The sequence below is a fragment of the Thermobia domestica genome, chromosome 10, assembly GCF_964235325.1.
Source record: "Thermobia domestica chromosome 10, izTheDome1.hap1.1, whole genome shotgun sequence".
Lineage (NCBI taxonomy): Eukaryota > Metazoa > Arthropoda > Insecta > Zygentoma > Lepismatidae > Thermobia > Thermobia domestica.
Window position 1 is genome coordinate 28,250,845 of NC_137463.1, and position 13,973 is coordinate 28,264,817.

General features: G+C 35.9%; 1 protein-coding gene across 1 annotated transcript in view; it reads right to left on the bottom strand.

Annotated features, from left to right (window-relative positions):
• fry (microtubule binding protein furry) overlaps positions 1–13,973 on the bottom strand; it is a 1,411,512-nt gene that overhangs the window by 455,426 nt on the left and 942,113 nt on the right. The gene's annotated exons all lie outside the window — the stretch shown is intronic.

The window sequence follows — 13,973 nt, forward strand, 5'->3', positions numbered from 1 at the left end:
GAGAGGCAGTACTTGATCCAATTTGTTTTTTATACGCCTGCATTCATGTCCACTTACATCTAAGGAAACTAAAGACAATTTTGTGTCCGAGCGATATAGTAATGTATGATTGAATTCTGGATATATATATATGAAGGCCCATAAATATGCAAATTACCGGTATGGGCCGCTAAAATTAGTACAATACACATTGGGCAGCGGAGAACTTCGCATTTGAATCAATTTACACGAATCCCGAGGGGACACTTCGGGAATATATCTTGTTAGACTTTTCATTTAAAATAATTAAAGACGTGTTTCAGCGTGTTTAGATGTTCGTTCGAGAAGGGGAAGAAAAGAGGTGAAAAGAAAAAGGAGTATGCAATTAATATAAGATGTCCATATCTCCGCATCTCTGAAGGTTAAAGACAATAAATTTGGAATTTGAACTAATAAGCACATCTTTCAGCGTTTCTTGATGTTTGACCTAGAAGTGGAGAAAATGGCAGGTTCACTAACCGGTAAGTTGCTCCCATACGAGATGGTAAAAATTTCGTGCAAGACTTTAAGTTCAAACAAATCCTACATGAATGACAGAAGAGGGAACGCCAAATATTGCCCGCAGTACCACGCGGCGGCATTTGCTACTTTTTATTAAAGCTAAAAAATCTGATAGAAGAACCATATATATCCATGCACATACTTTTATACCAGGAAGTGTAACAAGTAGCTCTAATTGTATTAAATTGTGCATATGCTCCACTATCTAAATTGAACACAAGTATATTCTAGTTTCTATGGAAATACATTATACGCATTACTATCTCGTAAATGTAACATATTAACTCCGTAATTACAGAAGCCATTTTCTAAAATACAAATAAATACGGAAGCGACAAAGAGAATACTGTCAAAGACGAAATATAACAATTAACGCTCTTCCAATCAGAACTATGATCATCTATCTACATGGATCTTCCTGGTACGGCTTCAATTTAAATGAGTGCATATTACATACAATACGTACTTGTTTGATTAAGCCACACCAAAACCTTTAAAATGACTATTAGTTTTGCTTTTATTTGTAATCTGCATTAGTACCAGAATATTAAATTTCAACAGATCGCAATAAAAATCTCTACGCAGAATTACATTGTATGTTTGATCATTAATAACAGCAAGCACCTAATTCACTTTGTTATTAAGTACATATCCACATGCATCACTAGTAAGTTTCCTCATTCTAAAAAAAAAAAAAAAAAAAAAAAAAAAAAAAAGTTCTTCATTCATATTTTTAAAGCGAATATTTATTATAAGTGCACTTTACATTTACAACGTAGTTAATCAATTATCTTCTTACAATGCAAAATTGAAGTTTAATAACTTTGCCCATATTTAAAAAAATCGTAATGATATATATATATATATATATATATATATATATATATATATATATATATATATTAGGGTGTATCGAAAAAAACTTTTTTTCGAAATCTGGTTACGGCTAGTGCGGATTTTTGGCCAAATGGCATCAATAAAACGTATAAAAAATCTCAACTCGATCAGACAACTCCTTCTGCTGCCGAGTAGAGCCCAAATATTAGAAAAATCAACAAAAGATTCACTTTTCAACTGATTTTCCAAAAAATATCTTTTAAATATTTCCTATATTTTTCGGTCTTTTAAATTATTGAAATAGCATTGGAAAGGAGAAATAAATACATAAAACAAATTTATTACGGTTATTTCTGTACACCATAAGCATAAAAACCTAGTTAATTATTTGTAAAAATGCACTGATTTTCTGTCGTATCGTACAATTAAATTTTAATATAAAATTATTGAAGTCTCTTGAATAACGAAGAAAACACTTTAGTGCTAAATTCTAAGAGCAGTAATAGTATAAATAATTTGCTCCCAATGCCTAATGCATCTGCTTATCACACTAGATCACCTGCCGCCCACCTCTCCCCGAACGCCTCTTCTCTTGTACTTGCCCAGCTGAAACGATCGGTCTTATCAGTCGCCAGTAGTCAACCAGCTGTGTCGAACGTGATTGTCGCTGCTTGAGTTATTTATTAGTAAGGTAGGAAATTTTAACTAAATAATTTGTTTTCGTGTGAAGTGCAGTATGTAGAAGTGAGAACAGTGTTTCATTTGTGTTAAGTACTTTTTATTAGGAAGAGAGTGACCGATACGCTGACGTTATGGCATCGACAAGTTTGTTACGGTCTGACGTTAGGAATAGCATTATTGGGACACCCAAGGAATTGGGTAGAACACAGCTACCAACCGTTGAAATGTATTGAGACAATACCTATGGGAGCGAGAAGAAAAAATGGGAATTTTGGGATCCCGGAAAGAGCCTTCAACAAAGGATTTATCTTCTATCGTCGCCAGGAAGATTGTAGAAAATTGAGATTACGCCTCAATCTTGTGGTTCTTTGATCTAAAAGAAAAGGCGCCTCTAGCACAGGCACTTTTCTTCCTTTTTCGCAGTTGCAGGCAAGAGGATCGGAACACTTACAAAAGGCTATATCAAATGAAATATTTTTGGCAGACTGTTGAAAATCAGCAATTCGTTTCGCAGAAGTTTGGAAACCGGACTTTGCTGAGTTTTGCAAGTCACGGACAATATTATGGTACTTTAATATCATTGCAACAATCCTTCTGACACTGAAAATTGCTTCGCCGCTGATTGAGGCGTAATCTCAATTTTCTACAATCTTCCTGGCGACGATAGAAGATAAATCCTTTGTTGAAGGCTCTTTCCGGGATCCCGAAATTCCCATTTTTTCTTCTCGCTCCCATAGGTATTGTCTCAATACATTTCAACGGTTGGTAGCTGTGTTCTACCCAATTCCTTGGGTGTCCCAATAATGCTATTCCTAACGTCAGACCGTAACAAACTTGTCGATGCCATAACGTCAGCGTATCGGTCACTCTCTTCCTAATAAAAAGTACTTAACACAACTGAAACACTGTTCTCACTTCTACATACTGCACTTCACACGAAAACAAATTATTTAGTTAAAATTTCCTACCTCACTAATAAATAACTCAAGCAGCGACAATCACGTTCGACACAGCTGGTTGACTACTGGCGACTGATAAGACCGATCGTTTCAGCTGGGCAAGTACAAGAGAAGAGGCGTTCGGGGAGAGGTGGGCGGCAGGTGATCTAGTGTGATAAGCAGATGCATTAGGCATTGGGAGCAAATTATTTATACTATTACTGCTCTTAGAATTTAGCACTAAAGTGTTTTCTTCGTTATTCAAGAGACTTCAATAATTTTATATTAAAATTTAATTGTACGATACGACAGAAAATCAGTGCATTTTTACAAATAATTAACTAGGTTTTTATGCTTATGGTGTACAGAAATAACCGTAATAAATTTGTTTTATGTATTTATTTCTCCTTTCCAATGCTATTTCAATAATTTAAAAGACCGAAAAATATAGGAAATATTTAAAAGATATTTTTTGGAAAATCAGTTGAAAAGTGAATCTTTTGTTGATTTTTCTAATATTTGGGCTCTACTCGGCAGCAGAAGGAGTTGTCTGATCGAGTTGAGATTTTTTATACGTTTTATTGATGCCATTTGGCCAAAAATTCGCACTAGCCGTAACCAGATTTCGAAAAAAAGTTTTTTTTCGATACACCCTAATATATATATATATATATATATATATATATATATATTGGAGAAAATTTAACTAAATTCAAATTCCAAATTTGCTAACATAACTCTGGGACCAAAAACTTGCACACTATAATATTTCATATTCGTATTAACCTCGTTTGAGCACATTGTAGTTGTAAGTACATGCCATATTTACTTCATAGAAAATCAACTGTCTAATTAATTACAGACTGTATTGCAAAGATCCGTACACCCACACGTACTATAAGCTACGTACATGCTTTTACTATAAACACGTGTTTTCACGATTTGTAAATAAATAATGGCAGACGACAGAAGGAAACTAATTTTAAGGAAGAGACGAAGAGGACACGGAAAGCCACGAAGAAATACGACAACCCCTCCACAGGTTCTCCCTCAAAGGACGGCTATAAAAGTGTACGTCGGGACTAAGAAACCTTCAGTACCTTGTACTGATCATCCTCCTACAACACCTACTCCTCAGGCCGCTATGGGCTACGGAGTCACCAGTCCCCTCTGAGGCCGCTTTGGGCTAGGACATTCCTATTAACCCAAGGCAACATTATACGCCGAGGGGTCTCTTTTTATCCAACACTGAAAATATTCATTTAGAGTGATTGGAGACTTGGAAAAAGATTTTATTGAGACTTTGTATGATAATTATATACACTTTTATGATAAAAACGTGAAAGGGATAAAAAAAAAAAAAACTCCCGTTAGTTATTGACTACACCTAGAGAATATTACAATATGTTCTTATGCATGAAAATTAACGTTTAATAACAGCTTTGTTTCACGTATTTTTGTTCTGAATAGAAATTAAGCGATTTTTAAAAAAAAAGAAAAAGAAAAGAAAAGAAAATTTGACAAAGTCCAAACCCTAACATTGATAGAACGTAACTCCGGTTCCATAGACTTACACACTACAATACAGTATTTCATATGCGTATTTAGTTCGTTTGCGCAATTGCTTTACTATAAGTACAGGCTGAATTTACAACAAAGCTAATCAACTATCCCATAAATTACAGACTGTAAACGGTACTAGGAAAGTTTTGCAATACGCGTAGTTTTATTTATTTAATATTTTCAAAATAATTTCCACCACATTCAATACACCTCTCCATCCACCGAAACCAATCGTTAAACCAGATCTGTCAAGTTTCACCAAGAAGTAAGGCAGCCCACTCGTTGTTCCAAGCTCTCAAAAGATCCTTATCACTGATAAACCGCATCCCTTTCAGCTTCATTTTCACATACGAGAACAAATCAAAGTCGCAGGCACTGGCATAGATTCGATTACTTTAGGCAGGCACTGTTCAATGTACCACTTAGCTGCGACTGTCTTTTGTGTGTCCAAAACTATACGCTCCACAATTCCACTCGATTTGAAAAATACAGCTATCATTTTCTTCCTTACTGATCGGGATTTTCAGACAGTTACAGGTGTATCCTCATCATCAAAGACCCAAACTTGTTCTGAATTTTGGTCGGCACATCATAATAGTACAACTAAGTCTCGTCACCCGTCACGATGTTGTTCAAATATCGAGATTGTCCCTTATCAAACATTTCTGTCCTTAGCCAACTGGATCCAGCTTCTACTTTGTATTCTATTTCTGTGAGATCCATCTTAATATTGTTCTCTTATCTGCATCTAGGTCTTCCTACTGGTCATTTTCCGACTGGATTTCCAGTTAAAACTTTGAAAGCGTTTCTACTTTCTTCCATTCTGGCTACATGACCTGCCCATTTGAGTCTCCTACACTTGATGACCCTAACAAGGAATTTGCTTTGCAACTACAACGCCTTAATATATTTATTCAGTCTGTCTGCATATCCGTCCGTCTGGGAGACAAAAGCATGTCTGTTCATGTGTCCATCCGGAAGACAAAAAGTTCTCGAGAACTATTTGATAGCTCACCATAAATTTTTGACAGGATGTAGAAGTCAAGAATTAGAAATTTAGTTCGTTGATGGAGGTGATCCATCCACTGGAAGTCGTAGAAATTGGCTATTTTCCGTTTAACTTTGATCACTATAGAGTAAAAACTGTAATACATAGCGAGAAGCGGTTTCGTGCAATCAATTAAGTGTCCCAAGAACACATTCTATATTTATCCTGACATACTAAAAATAATAAACATATCTGTTTAAATAGCATTGTTATTTAATTTTAATAACTGTACGTTAAAACTATTTTGTTTGTTACGAACTAAATACAGCCATTATTTTTTAAAAAAATAGATCACAGGATTCCAAGAAAACATGATACGTAATTAAACGCAGTTGAAAATGAAATGAAATGAAATCTTTGAGTCTTACGTCTCACGCTTATGCCGGCTAGGCTAAAGGAGACGGTGATGATGAGAGATCAATGAAATGGTAGAATGAAGAAAGTGGAAGGAAACGGGAGAACCACGAGAAAACCCACGCACACAGTGTTTGTCCACCACAAAGTTCACTTGGCGCGAGCTGGGATCGAATCATAGGCCCCATGTACCAGAGGTGAACGCTCTACCACTGAGTCACCGCGGCCTCAAATGCAGTTGAGTTTGTTCCTCTAGTCGCTGCCTTAACTTAGCTTTCGGAGGAAATGTTATTCTGGCAACAATGTAATTTTTACGGATGGGCACACTGGAAATTCTTCAGATTCATATTTTCTGTTATAAAATAACATTATCTGTGATTGTGGTAAATTGTACTTCATTATCTCCTTTCACTAATTAAAAGCAAGCGAAAGACAAATGGTAAATTTTCTATTATTTTTAGTATGTCAGCTCTTAACTATCTACCAAACTGAAAATTACAGAAATCCACTGTAACTTTCCATTCAATATTGATCTGAACAGAAAGATAGCGAGAAGCGTTTTTTAAAAATTGATTTAGCAATCTAAGAATAGGTACTATCTTCTCCCTCCAGCTTCAATTGAAACCAAAAGAGGCAGAAATCGACCATATCCGGTTTTAAAGCTGATCCCTTATAGAGTATACATGATACTAAAGCGGTTTCAATCAATTAAACATCCCAAGAATAGATTCAATTTCTAATCTCTCTACCAGACCAGAAGTGATAGAAATCTACTGCCCCTTCCAGTTTCAACCTTAATTTGGAAAATATCACGCTATACATACTAAATTCTTTCGTGTCATGTACATGTAACACTACTACTTGTTTACCTATTAAATTAAAAGTTACAAGGACTTTGAAAATAAATGATCACCCTGTATAGGCAAGTAAGTCACAACAAAGTTGGTAAAATGAATATAGTGATTTAGAGAAAACAACGAATACGATGTTGTCTTTCATAATCTCACATGATTTGTAATTTACCAAGAATTCTGTGCATTTCAGGCGAACAGTTGTACCAATGAACAACCATTGCACCAAAGCAAGTTTAATGTATACTACAACGGATATATGAATAATAAAGCGGAAATTGGATGTTACGGGGCGAAATACTCTCACAATAATAATAGCTAGCGATACACAAACTTCTTCCTCTGAAAGATTGTGATGCGCTCATAGCTGTCCCGTACTAAAGAATAGTGTGAATCTTCGCCTTACATAATCCTTTGTTACCAGGAGATTACGGACGGTGAAAAACTGCCATTTCGCGTGTCGCCTCAAATAGCGCGTTGTCTTCTTTACGTTAAATGACCATATGCATTCTTCCTTTAGAAAAATTCAGCAAGTGAAAGGAGAAAATTATCCCACGTGAAGAAGAGAACATGGAAAAGCCGATTTCATTCACACTCAGCAGACGTTCGGAAATATTGCTAATTAATATCACGAATGCTGAATTCCATATCTAAAATCCATTTCTTGCTATATTTTACAGTTTATGCTCTAGCGAGATCAAAATTCAAACCGGAAGTGGTAAAAATGTGCTTCCACTTCCGGTTTCAGTAAAAGAATGGCGACAGGTTATATTCTTGAAACGCTAAATAAATTGCATAAAACTACTTCCCGCTATCTATTACTGTTCCTGATCTACATGGATTAAGGTTGAAACCTGAAATGGTTGATTTGTGTCATTTCCGGGTTGAATAGATGGCTAAAATAGAAGATGGAACATACACTCGGAACGTTTAATCGACAACAATAAACCGTTTCACATTATCTCTTATCTATTTAGTTGATATCTGTCGACAGACGGACGAACACAGTCGTTCTAGAAGACTTTCCATACCTATTCATAGCATAATATGGAAATTTAGAAATGAAATCGACGTTGTATTCACTTTTTCAGTTAAAACGGCTGAACCGTTAGGAATGAACGTTTGAATTAGTTAGCACTTGGCTCGAGATGTGCTTCTATCATTTCACTTTGATAATAAACTATATGCTCCGATAGGGAAAAAGCAAACTTATCCCGCGTAAAAAGAGGGAATATGGAAAAGTACGTTTCAACTGTAAGTAAGAGAAGTTCGAAGAGGATATTGCAAATAAATGTTACGGTCATTCAGTATCAAGAGCAATAACGTGTATGATCATCTTTAATATGTATGACTTTTCATATCATTCAAAGAAAAACGTCTGGCTGGACTTTATAGGCCAGGACGGATGATGTGGGGCAGAGGATTCATCTCCTTCCCCATTGCTACTTTTTTTATCGCAAAATTAAAACGTTACCGAACACAAATAAGATCTTTTCCGATCTACGCAGTGTGTGATATGCTTTGTCAGGTGTGATAACCTGACAAAGCCTAACCAAAATTGTTAGTACTAAATACAGACATATTTGAATTATGGACATTTCGGTTTTTAGTTCCTTGGATCGGCCGCGATAAGCCCCAAAGGAGGGTGTGTAGGATTCCTCGTTTACACAAACAGCTGTAGGAAGGTGGAAGAGACGACTCGAACTCTTTGAATTATTATCTTATATTTTTTAATCTTCTGTCGAAGAAAATAATAAAGAGATGGGATACAGACACCAAAACATAAGATACGCAAATTCTTTCATTTTGATGTATAAAACAAAAAATGTTCTTTAAGGAAAACTTCACCGCATATATCAGACTTTTGGGTTGATTGACTAATCTGCATTTATGTCTTTTGTCAGCAGGCTATACACGACGAGGCCTACGGTTTAAAGCAGGAACTGAGCCACTGTAGTGTGTTCGGTGCTCTCCCACCGGGATTCGAACTCAGCAGGTTGTGCATTGAAGGTGCGCACGATAGTTATCAGGCCAGAAGGAGAGTTTTGGCTTTTTCATTTGAGGGAGGAAATGAGCAATGGATCAGCGATACATTACGTAACATTTATGCATCTTTTTTTTCTTGGGAGTATGATGTCCTGATGTATGCATGTAATACACAAACCTGTATTATTAACTATGTAATATAAATGACTTTATTATTATTACACTCATATCTTTAAGTATAATATGTTTCTAAAAATTACATTCAGGAAATTACTTAATACACCCAAAAGGAAATTACTAGGTGCCACATCTAGTATCACATTCTATTTTACTATAGTATGATACATAAAAACTATATCATATATTACAGTGGTTTTCAACCTTTTCGAGCCTAGCACTGCCTTGGGTGAATGCCATTGTCCTGAGCGCGCCTCTCCTTCATTCTTAACCACACACACACACACACACACACACACACACACACACACACGCATATATATATATATATATATATATATATATATATATATATATATATATATATATATACAGATAGATAGATAGATAGATAGATAGATAGATAGATAGATAGAGAGAGAGAGAGAGAGAGAGAGAAAGGATATTTTGTTTCTATAATTTGTCCTGCATTAGCTTTTCCCTTACACCCCCCACCCCCCGAAAAATGCAATTTACTCTATTTATATTTATAACGTATGTTTGCTCTCCATGCCACCCAAAATAAATGGACAACGAGCGTTTCTTTGACCGAAGTTTTAAACGTTACAATAACCGAGTGAAAATCATATAAAACTAAAAGTAAATACTGAAGAAAAACAAATACCGTTCACAATTTTTGCTTGTTAAATATTTTATTAAAGAATATAAAATCTTGCTCTATTGTCTCTTAAACGCCTCTAAATAATCTATCGCCTTCCAATTGCCCATTTTTGTTCCAGCGGTCTCTTGGAAACGAGAACGTCCCCGTGGGGAGCGTTAACGCTCATGTTGAGAACAACTGATGTATTATACACGTTTCCCCATGCTAATCTCGATTTTGAGGATACACGGAAAGATGCCATCAGATGCTGGATAAAGCTGTGTTACTTCTCTGCTAAGTCTAGCAGACGTTGAATGCCTGTCTGTAACATTAAACAATTAGCTCAAGAGATTCTTAAATACATGGATTTCAAATAATTCCTTTCACTCTACCAAATTTCAATTTTATATTTTACAAGGTACGTTCACGAAGTGTCCCCTCGGAATACATGTAAACTTGATTCAAATGCAAAGTTCTTCTCACCCCAATGTGTGCTGTACTAATTTTAGCAGCCTATACGGGTAATTTGCATATTTATGGGCCTTCACATAACCGGAATTCAATCATACACTACTATAACGTTCGGACACAAAATTGTTTTTAGTTTCTTCAGATGTAACTGAACATGAATGTGGGCATATGCAAAACAAATTGGAACAAATACTGCTCCTCTGACACATGTTACCCACCCCGACCACCATTATGGATCTGCCATATTGGATTCAACTTTCTGTTTTTCAAATGGGAATAAGTGCAAGTGATACATCAAATTCATGTACAATTTTCTCGGAAATTTATTGGTGTAGAGAAGTTTATCGTAGCTTGTGCCGTTTGGAAGATATTGCATGTTAAATCTCTGCAGGCACTTCGCGAATGGGCATTGCATGGTAATATCAGTTACGCTTTCGTTTTTGATGTTTATAAATAAAAAAAAAATTCTAACTGAAAAAATACTGTAGGTATAAACAAACTCATTACAATATTGGTCTCATAATATTATTACATTTCTGTGAGTGATTGTTATTGCATCCATGTTATACTATAACAAAGAAGTATTGTATTAGGGTCAAAATGCCTAATGTAAATCCAGATATGACCAGATTTGGGTGAAGAACTACGATTTCCGTACTGACGTCTGTGCGTCTGAATGTATGTACGTTCCGAGAATATTTTGTAAATGATAAATAATGTAAAGATTATATACTGTATATACAAGGGGTCTTGCACAACTTTCTGTTTGGTTCAATACTCGTGAAGTGCCTGATATTTAACATATAACACCTTCCAAACGGTACAAGCTACGGTAAACTTCTCTACACCAATGAATTTCCGAGATAACTGTACATAATTTGATGTATCACTTGCACTTATTCCCATTTGAAAAACAGAAAGTTGAATCCAACATGGCGGATCCAAAATGGTCGTCAGGATGGGTAACATGTGTCAGAGAAGAAGTTCAATTTGTTTTGCATATTCCCGTATTCCAAATACTTGATCCAATTTGTTTTGCATATGCCCGTATTCATGTCCAGTTACATCTAAAGAAACTAAAAGCAATTTTGTGTCCGAACGTTACAGTAGTGTATGATTGAGTTTCGGATATATATATATATATATATATATATATATATATATATATATATATATATATATATATATATATATATATATATGAAGACCCGTAAATATGTAAATTGTCCTTATGGGACGCTACAATTAGTACAATGCACATTGGGGTGCGGAGAGTTTTGCATTTGAATCAATTTTACACGAATCCCGAGGGTACACTTCGCGAATGTACCTTGTTAAATTTTGAAGAATATTCAGACTTCAATTTTATATCTCAAATCTTTCATTTAATATTATAGATAATGGATCTCAGTAGACAATGTTTCTCGTGTTACGAATTGGTACCTTCACAGATTCGATCGAGAGCTCTTGGACACTATCTTAGAATCCATACTTGGGATGAATTTATTTCATACCAGACTGATTTATTATGCGTTAGTATAGTGTAGTATTTATAGACACATAGTTAACAGAGATAGAATTGCAGAAGAGATTGGTCCTACTGCGATAAATAATAACATACTCGTGTAAATAAAATAGAATAAAATCCAACCAAAATAAACACTTCTAATTACTAATTTGTGTTACAGTTTTGGTAATAATGTGTCGGATGAAGGAAACGATATATAGTCGAACCTATAATATAGCTTAATATGCCGAAAGTGTAATGCGGATTAGTATGCCGAAACTGTAATACGGATTAGTATGACGAAACTGTAACGGATTAGTAACAATATGTGTTAATTTGGTAAGATTTTATTACTACTCAAGATATATGTAATTCTACAGCAAGAACCAACAATATTCATATAGTTTGTATAGGAACTACACTAATTGCAAGCCCGTTCTCGTCGCATGCACGCTAGCGACATCTTTTTGTGTCAAGAGGAGAATATGACTGAAGGTAGCAAGAAGAGGTGGTAATGAAGAAGAAATTCAAGTATTTGGAATCAACTCTGTAGGAAAATGCAGGCATAAAAGAAAATATAAACAGCAGAATTAGTAGTGATTGGAGAAAATGGAAAGAAGCGACAGAAGACTGTGCGATTGCAGGGTATTAGTATGCCTTAAAGGAAAAGTTTACAAAACAGTAGTGGGACTGGTTTTATTATACGGAGCGGAATGATGGACGACGAACAAGATAGAGAGGAACGGAAGTTGCATGTTGCGGAGAATGAAGATGCTGCGGTGGATGTGTGGAGTGACGCGGAAGGACAAAATTAAGAATAAAATAATTACGGGAACAGTAAAGGTGAGACCAATAGTAGAAAAAGTGCAAGAAGGTAGACTGAGATGGTTTGAGCATGTAAGAAGAAAACCTTTGGAATACGTAGCTCACCAAGTGGATGCTATAGAACTGAACGGGAAGCGATCCTCCGGTCGGCCAAAGAAGAAGTGGGGAGATTGTGTTTAATAACGATATGGTTGCTGTCACAGCTGGTGTCACAGTACATATGACAGAAAATAGAAACAGACCGAGGACAGCAATCCAAAAAGTTGACCCCCAACTGATTGGGGAAAAGGCTTAGAAAAAGAATTAGGAGGCAGCACAGCTAGCTACAATTATTAGCCAACTGTGAATTATTAAATAATTAGCGTGACTGACATAGTGAGGCGTCTTGTGTTCATAATGAGCATTAAAACTATCTAATTATTTTTGCCTAGACGTTTATGCAAACATGGACTTCGCATATTAGCTTTGTTGACAGCCTGTTAAGCTGTTTTTGTATATAAATAGGCTTTTTCCCTTCTTAGTTTTTAATAACAGTAAATAGAAGTCACAAGTATAAGTTTCATCAACACAATAACAAGCAACAAAGACCGTTATGATGAATTAAAATCACTGAATGACAATATCTGATGAACCTGAGCACTACTCACGTTCCTAAGATATTGATATATGAATTACGCACTCATCAATAGCTAGAGTCATTTCAGAGTCTGTTCAAGAAGCGCTCGGAATCTGGATTGTGAAATGAAAAAGATTTGAGAGAATGAACTTATCCCTTTGGGTTGATTACAAACGTGAGACGACGTGGAAGTGCCCCTTTCGCCTACAGCATTCTCGGAATCGCTTACTCGGACTTTTCTCTTTCTGTTAAGAACAGGCGTAGAGACGAAAAATAGTGTACTCTTCCGAAGTCCCAGAGCAAAATACCAATAACAGTACACACCACGTCCTTCTTACATGTCCGATCGATTATAAAATGTAGTTGTTTCGGTTATGGGAGTTTCTAGTTTCTGTTCTTTATCCTCTCTTTTTACAACAGTTTTATTATTAGGTACTTTTCTGTTTGTTTGTTTGTCTGTTTGTTGCATCAAATTTTGCAACTTGACCTTTAAACACCCGTCAGGGATTTGATGTTTGATTTTGAATTTAGCGTCCTTTTCAGCAGCAAGGCTATGTTAGACGTGGATCTACTGATTAACATGGTATCCGGACCACATGAGCTCCCGCCGGGAATCGAGCCCGGGTCTCTCACGCCAAAGGTGCGTACGCTAACCGCTTTGCCACGAGGAAGCTCCCGCCAGGAATTTGAACGAAATCGTAGACTCACGTTGGAGGCCCTGGTGACTTCCTGATTATCACAGAATCATGATTGGTACATCGTTGGAAAGCTTATGGAACACAGATTCCAAAGAGGTAACATTTGTGCAATTCCCGCCCTATTTCGTAGTAGTCGTCTTATATGGAACCGTCCTGAAAATATATGTAATTTACGTCAAAAAACTGGCTAAAAAAGTTGGCCAACTTTGCCCTCCTCCCCCATATAAGCAACAAGTACGCA